Here is a 14,320-nt window from a genome sequence, read left to right as displayed (position 1 = left end):
ATGTAACTTATTCACTATGTAAGAATTTGTTCTCCATGTAAGAACTTGTTTGTTATGCCTCAGAAGATTGGAGACTGACGAAAATTAGGCTTGGGGTGGATTAATGATTGTGCATTGAGCATTGACTCCCCTATACAGAATTTTATTGTTGTTAACAACCATTTGATCAATAAATATGAGAGATGCCCTCACAAAAAAAAAAAAAAAAAAAGTACTCACTTCCAATGGTAAAATAAATTAAGTAACCGGGATGTAATGTATAGCATAAGGAATATAGTCAAAATATTGTAACAACTTGGTATGGTGATAGCTGGTACCTAGAATTATCATGTATATTAAAGTTGAATCACTATGTTGTACACCTGAAACTAATGTAATGTAATACTGTGTGTCAACTACTCTTCAATAAAAAATAATTATCTACAAAAAAAAAAAATCATAAGACATAAGATTTCTAAATGGGAAGACCTTAGCCTCATCTCAAAAGCGAATTTTCCTGCTTTTTGGAAGCCAGGGAATCTTAGTTTAAAAAGCAAGACAAAAGGAAACCTCTTACTATACTAGCAGAGGAAAGGAGAATGAACCAATAGCAGACATTTATTACACTTAAGTTGATGAAAAACTTGCATGGATCTGTGTAGTTCCTTACGGAAACAAAAATTATAAAAAGGAAAAGGGAGGGAGGGTGGAAGGGTCCAAACTGGGTTTCTCAGACTAGTTCCATGGGATACTGGTAAGTGTACTGTTAAAGGAAGGATTCAGTTGTAAACTAAGCATAGGAAATACTGACTTGAACCATATAAAAGAAGTTTCATTATTGCAACATTTTCTGGGATTCTTAATATGCTAATGTACTAATCACCTCTTTTATTGAAAACTTCAATTAATACCTCACAAAACCATGAACTATCTAATTACTTTTAAGAACATACTGTACTTGAAAGGCTAAATTTTGGATTTCTGTAAACAACAACTGAGGATGCTGTATCATCAACTATGTTGTAAGGAATTGACATGGGATGTGAACTGGATATCACAAATCTTTTGAACATGACCAAATAAGAGATTATTTATCTTATACATCTAAGACTAAGGCTTAACAATACCCTAAGCAAGGACTGGTTGACATTTAATATCAAAACAATACTATAATTATAGCTGAATATTTTTTGTAAACATATAATACCTTGAATAGGAGCTTTCCCATTGCCCTGTAATTATAATTATGCCCCAAGGCTGAAAATAAAATGCATCTCATGTTCCACATTATAAATTAAAATAACCACACAGCATTAACTGAATAGTGTCACAACCAGCCCTGTCGCCATCACCACCACCACTCCTATCACCTCTTAGTCAAAAAACTGAAGAGATAAAAAGGATGCCTGTTGGAGAAAGCAGTATTTGTGGACAAGCTGTTTCATGTAGTTGGGGTTGAGGTGCTTGAAAATAATCACTTTTAAAAAGAGTTGATTTATGAAAGAAAGGGAGACATTAATTTTCTCTCTTGGATGTTTTCTTGGCCATAAGACTTGGTGATCTCTTGTCAAGTTGAGAAAGCATCTGCCCTTTTCTCGCTTCCTTCCCTCTGCCCAACAGTGAAGAGCAGTAAACCTGGAAGAGAGAGGAGAAGCAAGTGTCTGAGAGCCAGATTTCCCCCTACCACTTCCAAGTCACTAGAACTTTACCTATACCGAAGATGGGTAGGTGGGAGGAGAAAGAAGAGTTTTGAGTTGAGCTAGAGAGTGAAGCTTTTGAGTTAAGATTAATCTTAGATTGTGACTGATCTGATAAAGTGGCTGAAAATCATAGAATATATAAGATTAAATGAGCCACCACTCTGACAAAAGGGAAATTCTACCTGGTATTTTGGGGGATGGTGATTGAAAAAAGTAAGGACTTTTTTTGTTTATATTCTTCAACAATTTGAAACATTTTTATAAACACTTTAGAACATTTATGCTAAGTTCTTTATATAAATTCATGTCAAGGTGTAGTTGCTGTAATTTGTCTTCAATTTCTTTTATGAACTTTGAAGTTCTGAAATTTAAAACATCGTAAGTATATTAGAGGTGTTTCCACAACTGACAGTTTTGGTGAAGATTCTGGGGCCCAGATGGAACAAAGTATGGAATGCCCTTCACAGAATCATATTTTTTAAAGTCCTGTACTCCTTTTTGCATTTGTCACCCATTACAAAGACAGCTACATCATTCAGCCCTGATATTGTCACCTACAAGCAGCAATGTCATTCAGTCCTGTGCTATTGTCACCCAGTCCAGGTTTTAAACAGAAAAGTAAAATTAAAGAGCAAAAGAATCTGAACTCTTTGCTTTTGCATTGGCCTTGCTTAAATTTTTAAATCCAATGGAATTTCATAGAATTTTAGATCAGTGTCTACTCCTAATTCAATAAAAATATAGGTTCATGCAGAAAAAGAGCAGAGTAAATATAAAACATTTAACATGATTTCAAATTTAATCTTTGAGGTCAGTATTGGATTTCATAGATAATTTGGTGAAAAAATACCTAACATAATATCTGTTCAGACCTTTTAACCACCTCACTTGATAGGATACGAAGCATGAAGAACTTTTGTTTGCTTGTTTGTTTATTAGAGAATAAAAAAATACAGGTGACTGCTTAGCAACTTTAGATCTGGAGACAATCGGATCATTCTCATATGAAGAACAACATGAGTGCATGCAAATGCCCAGTACTTTTATGCTGACAAATGCTTACTTATGTACCAGGCACTGATCCAAACACTGGGAAATAGAGCAGTTAGGAAGGCAGGTAAGGTCCTTGTTTCCCTCTAGGAGATAGACAATAAACATATTCAAAATAATATTATGCCATCATAAGAATTATGAAGGAAATGAAGCAAGGTAAGTGATGAGAGGATGGGGTGCTATTTTAGATAAGGTGGTCAGTGAAGACTTCTCTAAGGTACCATTTGAGCAAGAGATCTGCAGGGAATGAGGTTGCATCAAGTTCATTTGATAGACTTGTGATTTAGGTGTCAATCTATGAGTTTACTATTTCTTAAAAACAAATTTCTAAAAATATATATTAACAGCACCACCCAAGAAAGTTGATTTGTCTTTACAAAAAGCATAGTATACAGTTATATCTTCATAGAAACTGATTTTTTTGTTGCTTCTGGTCTTATTCATTTCACTTCATTTTAATTCAACAGATTTTTATTGGGTGGGTGCTATGTTCCAGGCTTTATTCTAGGCTCTTGCCATTATGTCAGAATATATAAAACCGAGAAAGATCCTTTACTATGTGGAGATAACATTCTAGCAGGAAAAGACAGACAATAAATAATAAACATAACAAATTACATACTATGTTGGAATGTGATTTGTGCTATTGGGGAAAAAGTAGACCAGAGAAAGAGATTATAAATAGTAGAAGGATAGGTTTCATTAGTAAATAGGCTGGTCAGGGTGGTTAGACCTCAATGAGGTTAGACCAGAGCCAACACTTGTAGACAGAATTAGCCGTAGCCTATCTGAGGCAACAGCTCTCACTGACATATATACATACATACATGCTTTTGCCTCCAAAAAAGTTTCATCTTTTTTTCAAGACTTACTATATTTTTAGCTTATAAAAAATAGAGTGGATGTGGTATACTATCATTATATATAACTACTGGAAGGTGTGAATTTTTTTTATTTACTTAAACGAGTGACTACAATAGGTAAAATTTTTTCATCTGAGACTATGGAGCACTACCATTTAAAAAGGTACTGAAAAGTAACATGATTATATATATATATATTGGCACATATAGGTCATACAGCAAGTATATTCTTTCTTCTTCAAAGGTAATGGTGTTCTTGAATTTTTCTTAGAAATCCAAATTAATTTAAGATAAATTGGAAAACATGGCAGTTCATGCTATAAATTGAGTATACGACTAATAAGCATAATAATTTGTTGGCATGAGTAAGAAAAATGGACTTAGGACATCATTGAATAAAATTATAATTTAGAATCTTTATCTTATTTTTACTTCATTCTGTTTTCCAGATATTGGTAACTTTATTATAAATTTGTTTAAAGTCACCCTCAATAAGATTCCTCAAGGGAGGAACAACCTAAGACAGGCACAGTCGCAGGGGGCCATCAGGTGAGAAAATGGGGATCAGCAGAGGTGAGGCTTAGAACCTCCCCCCTCATGTTCTGAGAGAAATCTTCTGCATACGTGGATGTTTTATTGCCTGTGTCTAGCTTGGATTAACACATAGTCTATAGGCACACACCTGATCATCTACATTTGCTCTCTTACAACACTAAACTATGTTTCCTACCTTTATCTCGTATCTACCTACCACTTCAGCATTTTATTAAAAATAATAATAATAAAGAGAGAAATGTGGTATCCACATATAAATCAAGTTTAAAAATCAAATGAATATTCATATTTGAACTGTTTATAGTTCATAATGCATGAGCAAAACCGAAAGCTTCTGTGATGACTGCCCTTGTAATGTTCACCATGTAACTTATTCACTATGTAAGAATTTGTACTCCATGTAAGAACTTGTTCGTTATGCATCAGAAGATTGGAGACTGACGAAAATTAGGCTTGGGGTGGATTAATGATTGTGCATTCAGTATTGACCCTCCTATACAGAATTTTATTGTTGTTAACAACCATTTGATCAATAAATATGAGAGATGCCCTCACACACACACAAAAATAATATATATATATGTATATAAACACACTTCCAATTGTAAAATAAATAAGTAACCGGGATGTAATGTATAGCATAAGGAATATAGTCAAAATATTGTAACAACTTGGTATGGTGATAGCTGGTACCTAGAATTATCATGTATATAAATGTTGAATCACTGTGTTGTACACCTAAAACTAATGTAATACTGTGTCAACTACCCTTCAATAAAAAAAAATAAAATAAAAAATAAGTAAATAAATAATAAAAAAAAATAAAGTCACCCTCAACAATTTACATACAATATCTGTTATTCTGCAAAGTTAAGTAAAATCTTCTAATCTTTGTTTCTAAGACATCACTTTTAAAAACGATTTCTTAAAAACAAAGTGTTTATTTCTTAGTTACAACTAGCCATAGAGATATAGTAACTATATTTCTTTTCCATTTTCAAATTCCTTTGTTTTAATTCTTTAAAGACAAAATTACATTTCACCTCTTTGGTTTGTACTGTTGGATCAGTATTGAATAACAGACAACTTTCTGTGACTTTAGATACAGTATCTTTTCTAAAAAGGTCACAAATGTTACATAAATGTAAACATTTTGCTTGCTTCTTTTACTAACATGAAAGTAGTGTTTGATCTGTTAAAACAAACTTCTTAAAACTCAGTTTATTTAACAGTATATACTGCCTTGTGTTTGTATTAGCTTCCAAAATTAAACCACATTTTTTCCAAGGATAAAAATCCAGTGCTTATCATGTAGCGTAATTACTCTTCACAAATTTAACTGTTCACTAGCATTTTTTTTTCTCAGTTGGTGCTGTTTGTATGACTCAAAGTTATACTATTGTTATGCTGTGATTTTTAATAAGAAATACATATTTGGTTTTCATCCCCATTCCTGGCACAGAACTCCTAAAACCCTTTCAGGTTCCTAAGTGATGAGAGAAATAAAGGTTCTTGTTATTCATAGTAAACCCCTGTCAGCCACACCTGGGTTTATGTTAATACTGTGACTTGGAAAGCTGTAGGGTTGGGGGCTGGTTGCTAGAGACACCAACTGAACCACAGTGGATTGGAACTTTAAGCCCCACCCCCTCAACCTCCATAGAGAGAAAAGGGACTGGAGATTGAAGCAATCACCACTGACCAATGATTTCATCAATCGTGCATACTGTAATGACCCCTCCATAAAAACTCAAAAGGACAGGGTTCGGTGAGCATCTGGGTTGGTAAACATGGAGGTGCTGGGAGGGTGGTGCATGTGAGGAGGGCATGGAAGCTCCAAGCCCCTTTGGCCTTACCTTCCCCTGTGCAGCTCTTCCACTTGGCTTTTCCTGAGTTAAATGTTAAGAAGGAGTACACAGGCCCAACATGGTGTCACTTCTGCTAGGTCAAATCACCAACCAGGGCTCAATACCTAACTTAATAGCAGTTTCAACCTCCCCCAGAAATGTAGTCAGTGAGAAATTTTCCAGTCAGCATCAATCAGATAATGTCACATGTGTCCTCTCCATCCCCCAAAGAAATCCACCTAATAAGAACTGTTTGTCCCCAGATGAAAGTGATCTCACCAGATATAATCTTTCTTTTTTAATTAATTTTTTTTAATTTTGGTATCATTACTCTACAATTACATGAGGAACATTATGTTTACTAGACTCTCCCCATCACCAAGTTCCCCTCACATTCCCCATTGCACTCGTTGTCCATCAGCATAGTAAGATGTTGTAGAATCAGTACTTGTCTTCTCTGTGTTGTACAGCTCTCCACGTGCCCCCCTCCCACATTATACATACTAATCAAAATGCCCTCTTTCTTCCCCACCCTTATCCCTCCCTTCCCACCCGTCCTCCCCAGTCCTTTTCCCTTTGGTAACTGTTGGTCCATTCTTGGGTTCTGTGAGTCTTCTGGTGTTTTGCTCCTTCAGTTTCTCCTTTGTTCTTATGCTCCACAGATGAGTGAAATCATTTGATACTTGTTTTTCTCCAATGGCTTATTTCACTGAGCATAATACCCTCTAGCTCCATCCATGTTGTTGCAAATAGTAGGATTTGGTTTTTTCTTATGGCTGAATAATATTCCATTCTGTATTTTTTTTTCTTTCCCCAGACATTTATTAGATAGTGTCTATGCAGCAGGTCCTACAGTGGCACTCATGTTAGCAAGTAAGACAATTGCTACCTGAATTAATTTAGCACTGTTCATTCAAATGACTTAGGAAATCTCTTCCATAGTCTAAACAGAACCTTGATCTCTAACTTGAATCAATCAAGTATTGTGGCAAGGATGGAGGTGGGAAATGATAAAATTAGATTATCTTTGCATTCCAAATTGCTTTTGTTGATTGGGGGTGGGGAAAAGTGGGGGAAATGCCAGCATGGGTTGGCTAGTAAAGCCAGTGGGGGAAAATGTTCACCGTTAACCTGAACTTTAAGATACTTTTGAATGTGGTATTTGTTCAAACATCGTTAGTTTTATTTCATAGAGTTTTGCTGTAGTGTATGCAAAAATTTCAACCTGCTCTTGTTCTGTTTAAGCCTGTAAATCTGTGGATACTGATTGGCTGCTGACTTCAAAGACATAGTTCAATCTTGAGACTCTCTACTACTCAGAAATGGATAATCATGCATTTACCATGTTAAAGGCCCAGAGAAGTCCCACGGTAAAGAATGCTATTTAACTCTGACTCCACAGTACTATCTAGGGTCAAATTATTGTTGTCCAAAGTTAACTTCAAGGAAACCAAAAGTAGACAGTGGAAGCACATAGCCTCCAACTTGGCCTCCAAGAGTTCTCTGATGCCAGAATCAGCTAGAGTGATGTTTTCTAAAGTGCTGTTTGCTTGTCAATATACTGTCTTTGATGTTTACAAAACATCAGAAAAGGCCACCTCAAGACAGCTTGTCTTTGTGGTGATATCTCTGATGCTGAAAAAGACCTGACCTCTGCCTGAAGGCTTCTCCACATTCATTACACTCATAACGTTTTTCTTCAGTGTGGATTCCCACATGCTGAGCAAGATGTGAATTTAGTAGGAAGGCTTTCTGGCATATATTACACTTGAAAGGTTTTTCTCCAGTATGAATCCTGTGATGTCGAATAAGGTCTGAGGTCAAACTGAAAGGCTTTCCCACACTCGTTACACTGATGGCTTTTGGAATGGCTGTGGATTCTAAGATGGTGGTTGAGGAAAAGGGCCTGACTAAAGGTTTTCCACACTCCTTGCACTCACAGGGCTCCTCCTGACTGTGTATCCTCTGGTGTCGATTAAGGTGAGAGCTGCACCTAAAGTTCTTTCCACAGTGGATACACAGATAAGGTTTCTCTCCAGTATGGATTCTGAGATGTTCCAAAAGGCCTGCATTCTGGCTTTTTTTTTTTTTTCCTTACCTACGACCCCTTAGCCCCCCCACAGCAGGTTGGGCCCCCTTTCTCCCACCCTCACATTCAGGGCTCGCCTTCCTCGGTGCCCAGGAGAAAAGCCAGCCTAAGATGTGTGCCCTTGGGACCCTGCGCTGCGGAGAGCCTGCGGTGGGGTCCACCTGCGAGGGGAGGGGTGCAGGCCTGCTGGGTGCAACCGCAGGCTTCTGGCCCCACGCACCAGGTGCCGGACCGGCTGGGAGCACAGCTGGAATGAAACTGGGCGTGGAAACTGATGGGAGGGCAGAGAGGTATATGTGCCACCTCTTCTTTATCCATTCATCTACTGATGGACACAGGTTGCTTCCATTTCTTGGCTATTGTGAGTAGTGCTGCGATAAACATAGGGGTGTTTATGTGTGAAAAAGGGGTGCACCTGTCTTTCAAACTGGGCAACTGCGTTCTTAGGGTAAATTCCTAAGAGTGGAATTCCTGGGTCAAATGGTACTTCTATTGAGTTTTTTGAGTAACCTCCATACTGCTTTCCACAATGGTTGAAGTAATTTACATTCCCACTAGCAGTGTAGGAGGGTTCCCCTTTCTCCACATCCTTGCCAACATTTGTTGTTTGTCTTTTGGATGGTGGCGATCCTTACTAGTGTAAGGTGATATCTCATTGTGGTTTCAATTTGTATTTGTCTGATGACTAGTGATGTGGAGCATCTTTTCATGCCTCTGTTGGCCATCTGAATTTCTTCTTTGGAGAACTGTCTGTTCAGCTCCTCTGACCATTTTTTAATTGGATTACTTGCTTTTTGTTTGTTGAGATGCGTGAGCTCTTTATATATCTTGGGTGTCAGCCCTTTATTGGACCTGTCATTTATGAATATATTCTCCCATACTGTAGGACGCCCTTTTGTTCTATTCGTGGTGCCCTTTGCTGTACAGAACTTTTCAATTTGATGTAGTCCCACTTCTTCATTTTTGCATTTGTTTCCCTTGCCCAGGGAGATATATTCATGAAGAAGTCACTCATGTTTATGTCCAAGAGATTTTTGCCTATGTTTTTTCCTAAGAGTTTAATGTTTCATGACTTACATTCAGGTCTTTGATCCATTTCAAATTTACTTTTGTGTATGGGGTTAGACAATGATCCAGTTTCATTCTCTTACATGTAGCTGTCCAGTTTTGCCGACAGCAGCTGTTGAAGAGGCTGTCATTTCCCCATTGTATGTCCATGGTTCCTTTATCGTATATTAATTGACCGTATATGTTTGGGTTAATATCTGCACTCTCTATTCTGTTCCAATGGTCTGTGGGTCTGTTCTTGTGCCAGTACCAAATTGTCTTGATTACTGTGGATTTGCAGTAGAGCTTAAAGTTGGGAAGCAAGATCCCCCCTGGTTTATTCTTCCTTCTCAATTTTGCTTTGACTATTCGGGGTCTTTTGTTGTTCCATATGAATTTTAAAACTGTTTGTTCCAGTTCGTTGAAGAATGCTGTTGGTATTTTGATAGGCATTGCATTGAATCTGTAGACTGCTTTAGGCAGGATGGCCATTTTGACAATATTAATTCTTCCTAGCCAAGAGTATGGGATGAGTTTCCATTTGTTACTGTCTTCTTTAGTTTCTCTTAAGAATGTCTTGTAGTTTTCGGGATATAGGTCTTTCACTTCTGCTGGTTCACCATTAGTGTATAGGAAAGCAACCAATTTCTGTGTATTAATTTTGTATTCTTCAACTTTGCTGAATTCAGATATTAGTTCTAGTAGTTTTAGAGTGGAATCTTTGGGGTTTTTTATATACAATATCATGTCATCTGCAAATAGTGACAGTTTAACTTCTTCTTTACCAATCTGGATTCCTTGTATTTCTTTGTTTTGTCTAATTGCCATGGCTGGGACGTCCAGTACTATGTTGAATAACAGTTGGGAGAGTGGGCATCCCTGTCTTGTTCCCGGTCTCAGAGGAAAAGCTTTCAGCTTCTCGCTGTTCAGTATGATGTTGGCTGTGCGTTTATCTTACATGGCCTTTATTATGTTGAGGTACTTGCCCTCTATACCCATTTTGTTGAGAGTTTTTATCATGAATGGATGTTAAATTTTGTCAATGCTTTTTCAACATCTATGGAGATGATCATGCAGTTTTTGTCCTTTTTGTTGATGTGGTGGATGATGTTGATGGATTTTCGAATGTTGTACCATCCTTGCATTGGTGAGATGAATCCCACTTGATCATGGTGTATGATCCTCTTGATGTATTTTTGAATTTGGTTTGCTAATAGTTTGTTCAGTATTTTTGCATCTATGTTCATGAGGGATATTGGTCTGTCATTTTCTTTTTTGGTGGGGTCCTTGCCTGGTTTTGGTATTAGAGTGATGCTGGCTTCATAGAATGAGTTTGTAAGTATTCCCTCCTCTTCTATTTTTTGGAAAACTTTAAGGAGAATGGGTATTATGTCTTCTCTTTATGTCTGAGAAAATTCAGCAGTGAGTCCATCTGGCACAGCGGTTTTGTTCTTGGGTAGTTTTTTGATTACCGATTCAATTCCTTTGCTGGTAATTGGTCTGTTTAGATTTTCTGTTTCTTCCTCAGTCAGTTTTGGAATGTTGTATTTTTCTAGGAAGTTGTCCATTTCTTCTAGGTTTTCCAGCTTGTTAGCATATAGGTTTTCATAGTATTTTCTAATAATCTTTTGTATTTCTGTGGGGTCTGTCATGATTTTTCTTTTCTCATTTCTGATTCTGTTGATGTGTGCAGATTCTCTTTTTCTCTTAATAAGTCTGGCTTGGGGATTTTCTGTTTTGTTTATATTCTCAAAGAACCAGCTCTTGGTTTCATTGATTTTTTTCTATTGTTTTATTCTTCTCAATTTTATTTATTTATTCTCTGATCTTTATTATGTCCCTCCTTCTGCTTACTTTGGGCCTCATTTCCTCTTATTTTTCCAATTTCAATAATTATAAATTTAAACTATTCATTTGGGATTGTTCTTCCTTCTTTAAATATGCCTGGTTTGCTATATACTTTCCTTTTAGAACTGCCTTCGCTGCATCCCACAGACGTTGGGGCTTTGTGCTGTTGTTGTTATTTGTCTGCATATATTGCTTGATCTCTTTTAATTTGGTCATTGATCCATTGATTATTTAGGAGTGTGTTGTTAAGCCTCCATGTGTTTGTGAGCCTTTTGTTTTCTTTGTACAATTTATTTCTAGTTTTATGCCTTTGTGGTCTGAGAAGTTGGTTGGTAGAATTTCAATCTTTTTTAATTTACTGAGGCTCTTTTTGTGGCCTAGTATGTGGTCTGTTCTGGAAAATGTTCCATGTGCACTTGAGAAGAATGTGTATCCTGCTGCTTTTGGATGTAGATTTCTGTAGATGGCTGTTATGTCCATCTGTTCTAGTGTGTTGTTCAGTGCCTCTGTGTCCTTACTTATTTTCTGTCTGGTGGATCAGTTCTTTGGAGTGAGTGGTGTGTTGAAGTCTCCTAGAAGAAATGCATTGCACTCTATTTCCTCTTTTAATTCTGTTAGTATTTGTTTCACATATGTTGTTGCTCCTATATTGGGTGCATATATTTTGATAATGGTTATATCCCCTTTTTGGACCGAGCCCTTTATCATTATGTAATGTCCTTCATTATCTCTTGTTACTCTCTTTGTTTTGAAGTCTATTTTGTCTCATACTAGTACTGCAACACTTGCTTTTTTCTCCCTATTGTTTGCATGAAATATCTTTTTCCATCCCTTCACTTTTAGTCTGTGTATGTCTTTGGGTTTGAGGTGAGTCTCTTGTAAGCAGCATATAGATGGGTCTTGCTTTTTTATCCATTCTATTACTCTGTGTCTTTTGGTTGTTGCATTCAGTCCATTTATATTTAGGGTAATTATTGAAAGATATGTACTTATTGCCATTACAGGCTTTAGATTCGTGGTTACCAAAGGTTCAAGGGTAGCTTCTTTTCTCTCTAACCGTCTAACTCGCTTATTAAGCTATTATAAACACAGTGTGATGATTCTTTATTTCTCTCCCTTCTTATTCTTCCTCCTCCATTCTTCATATGTTAGGTGTTTTATTCTGTTCTCTTCTGTGTCTCCTTTGACTACTTCTGTGAGTAGTTGATTTTATTTTTTGCCTTTAGTTAGGTTTTGGTTGGTCTGCTTTCTTTGCTGTAATTTTACTTTCTCTGGTGACATCTATTCAGCCTTAGGAGTGCTTCCATCTAGATCAGTTCCTTTAAAATATCTTGTAGAGGTGGTTTTTGGGAGGGAAATTCTGTCAACTTTTGCTTATCTGGGAATTGTTTAATTCCTCCTTTGTATTTAAATGATAATCGTGCTGGATACAGTATTCTTGGTTCATGGTCCTTCTGTTTCATTGAATTAAATACATCATGCCATTCTCTTCTGGCCTGTAAGGTTTCTGTTGAGAAGTCTGATGATAGCCTGATGGGTTTTCCTTTGTAGGTATCCTTTTTTCTCTCTCTGGCTGCCTTTAATACTCTGTCCTTGTCTTTGATCTTTGCCACTTTAATTGTTATATGTCTTGGTGTTGTCTTCCTTGGGTCCCTTGTGTTGGGACTTCTGTGGGCCTCCATTGTCTGAGCGACTATTTTCTCCCCGTTTGGGGAAGTTTTCAGCAATTATTTCTTTAAAGACATTTTCTATCCCTTTTTCTCTCTCTTCTTCTTTTGGTACTCCTATAAAGTGAATATTCTTCTGTTTGGATTGGTCACACAATTAATATTCTCTCATTCCTGGAAGTCCTTTTATCTCTCTCTGCCTCTGCTTCTCTGTGTTCCTATTCTCTGATTTCTATTCCATTAACAACCTCTTGCACCTCATCCAGTGTGCTCTTAAGTCCTTCCAGAATTGTTTTATTTCTGTATTCTCCCTCCTAGCTTGATCCTTTAGCTCTTGCATATTTCTCTTCAGGTCCATCAGCATGGTTATGACCTTTATTTGAATTCTTTTTCAGAAAGATTGGTTAAACCTATCTCCCCAGGCCCTCTCTCAGGGGTTGTCTGGGTAATACTGGACTGGACCAAATTCTTCTACCTTTTCATGGTGATAGAGTTAGATGTAAGCAGGTAGCACGTGTGTCATCTGGGAGAACAAAGTCCTTTCCTGCTTGCTCGTCACCTTGCCCTTCTCCGCTGTGTCGGTTACCCGCACACCTGGCACAGCCTCCGGATTAATCCCCTAAGATGCCGTGACCGGGGTCACCGGCAGGGTATCCCAGAGCCCTGTCGAGAGAGGCAGGCATGCCGGGTGTGCTTTCCTGTGGGAACAGCTCCCCTTTGCCCCTTGCCCCAGTTTCCTCTGCCTGTGTCGGGCAGCTGCGCGTTAGCATCGGCCTCTGGGTCTGGCCCAGGCAGCTGCCCACCAGGGGGAGATTCTGGGCAGCTGCTGTCGGCCCGGCTGCTCTCTGGCTGCTCTGCCACTGCAAGCAGGCACACGGCCACTCCCTGGCTGCCTGGTCACTGCATGCACATGCAGGGCCGCTCTCTGGCTGCTTGGCTGCTGCAGCAGGACTGCGCCAGAGGGGGATCGACTGGCAGACTGTTTATCGCCATGAGGGGCCTCAGGGCTGCATTGCCTCCCAGGAGGCTTGGGCTCCTGAAATTCCCCAGGATTCCCAGCTGCTAGGCTGAGTGTTCCGGGATTCTTCCATCCAGGTGTGAGGCCTCTGCCCCTTTAAGACTTTCAAAAAGCACTCGCTTCTCTTTTTTCCCATGGGAGCCGGCTGCGGGGACCGGCTCACAGATTTTACTTTTCCGTTTCTCTAATATCCAGCACACCATGCAATGTGTGTCTATGCTCCTGGTGAGGATGACTAGGGCTAGGTATTTTGCAGTCCTGGGCTTCCACTCCCTCCCTGCTCTGACTCCTCTCCTCCCGCCAGGGAGCTGGGGTTGGGGGAGCGCTCGGGTCCCACTGGGTCACGGCCTGTATCTTACCCCCTTCGTGAGATGCTTAGTTCTCTCAGATGTAGATGTTGCCTAGCTGTTGTACTGTATCCTCTGGTCTCTCTTTTAGGAATAGTTGTATTTGTTGTATTTTCAAAAATATATATGGTTTTGGGAGGAGATTTCTGCTGCTGTACTCACGCTGCCATCTTGGCTCCTCTTCAGAAATAATCTTTTTTTTTTTGTTTATGACTTCCTTTTCCTGCTTTTAAAAACCTCTCCCTTTCTGTAGCCCTTCCAAGCCTCTCTCTACTTGCTAGAGGGAATGCTGCCCAATTCACAAATT

The sequence above is a fragment of the Manis pentadactyla genome, chromosome 10 (assembly GCF_030020395.1).
Source record: "Manis pentadactyla isolate mManPen7 chromosome 10, mManPen7.hap1, whole genome shotgun sequence".
In the NCBI taxonomy this organism is placed as follows: Eukaryota; Metazoa; Chordata; class Mammalia; order Pholidota; family Manidae; genus Manis; species Manis pentadactyla.
Note: the sequence above shows the minus strand (reverse complement) of the source record.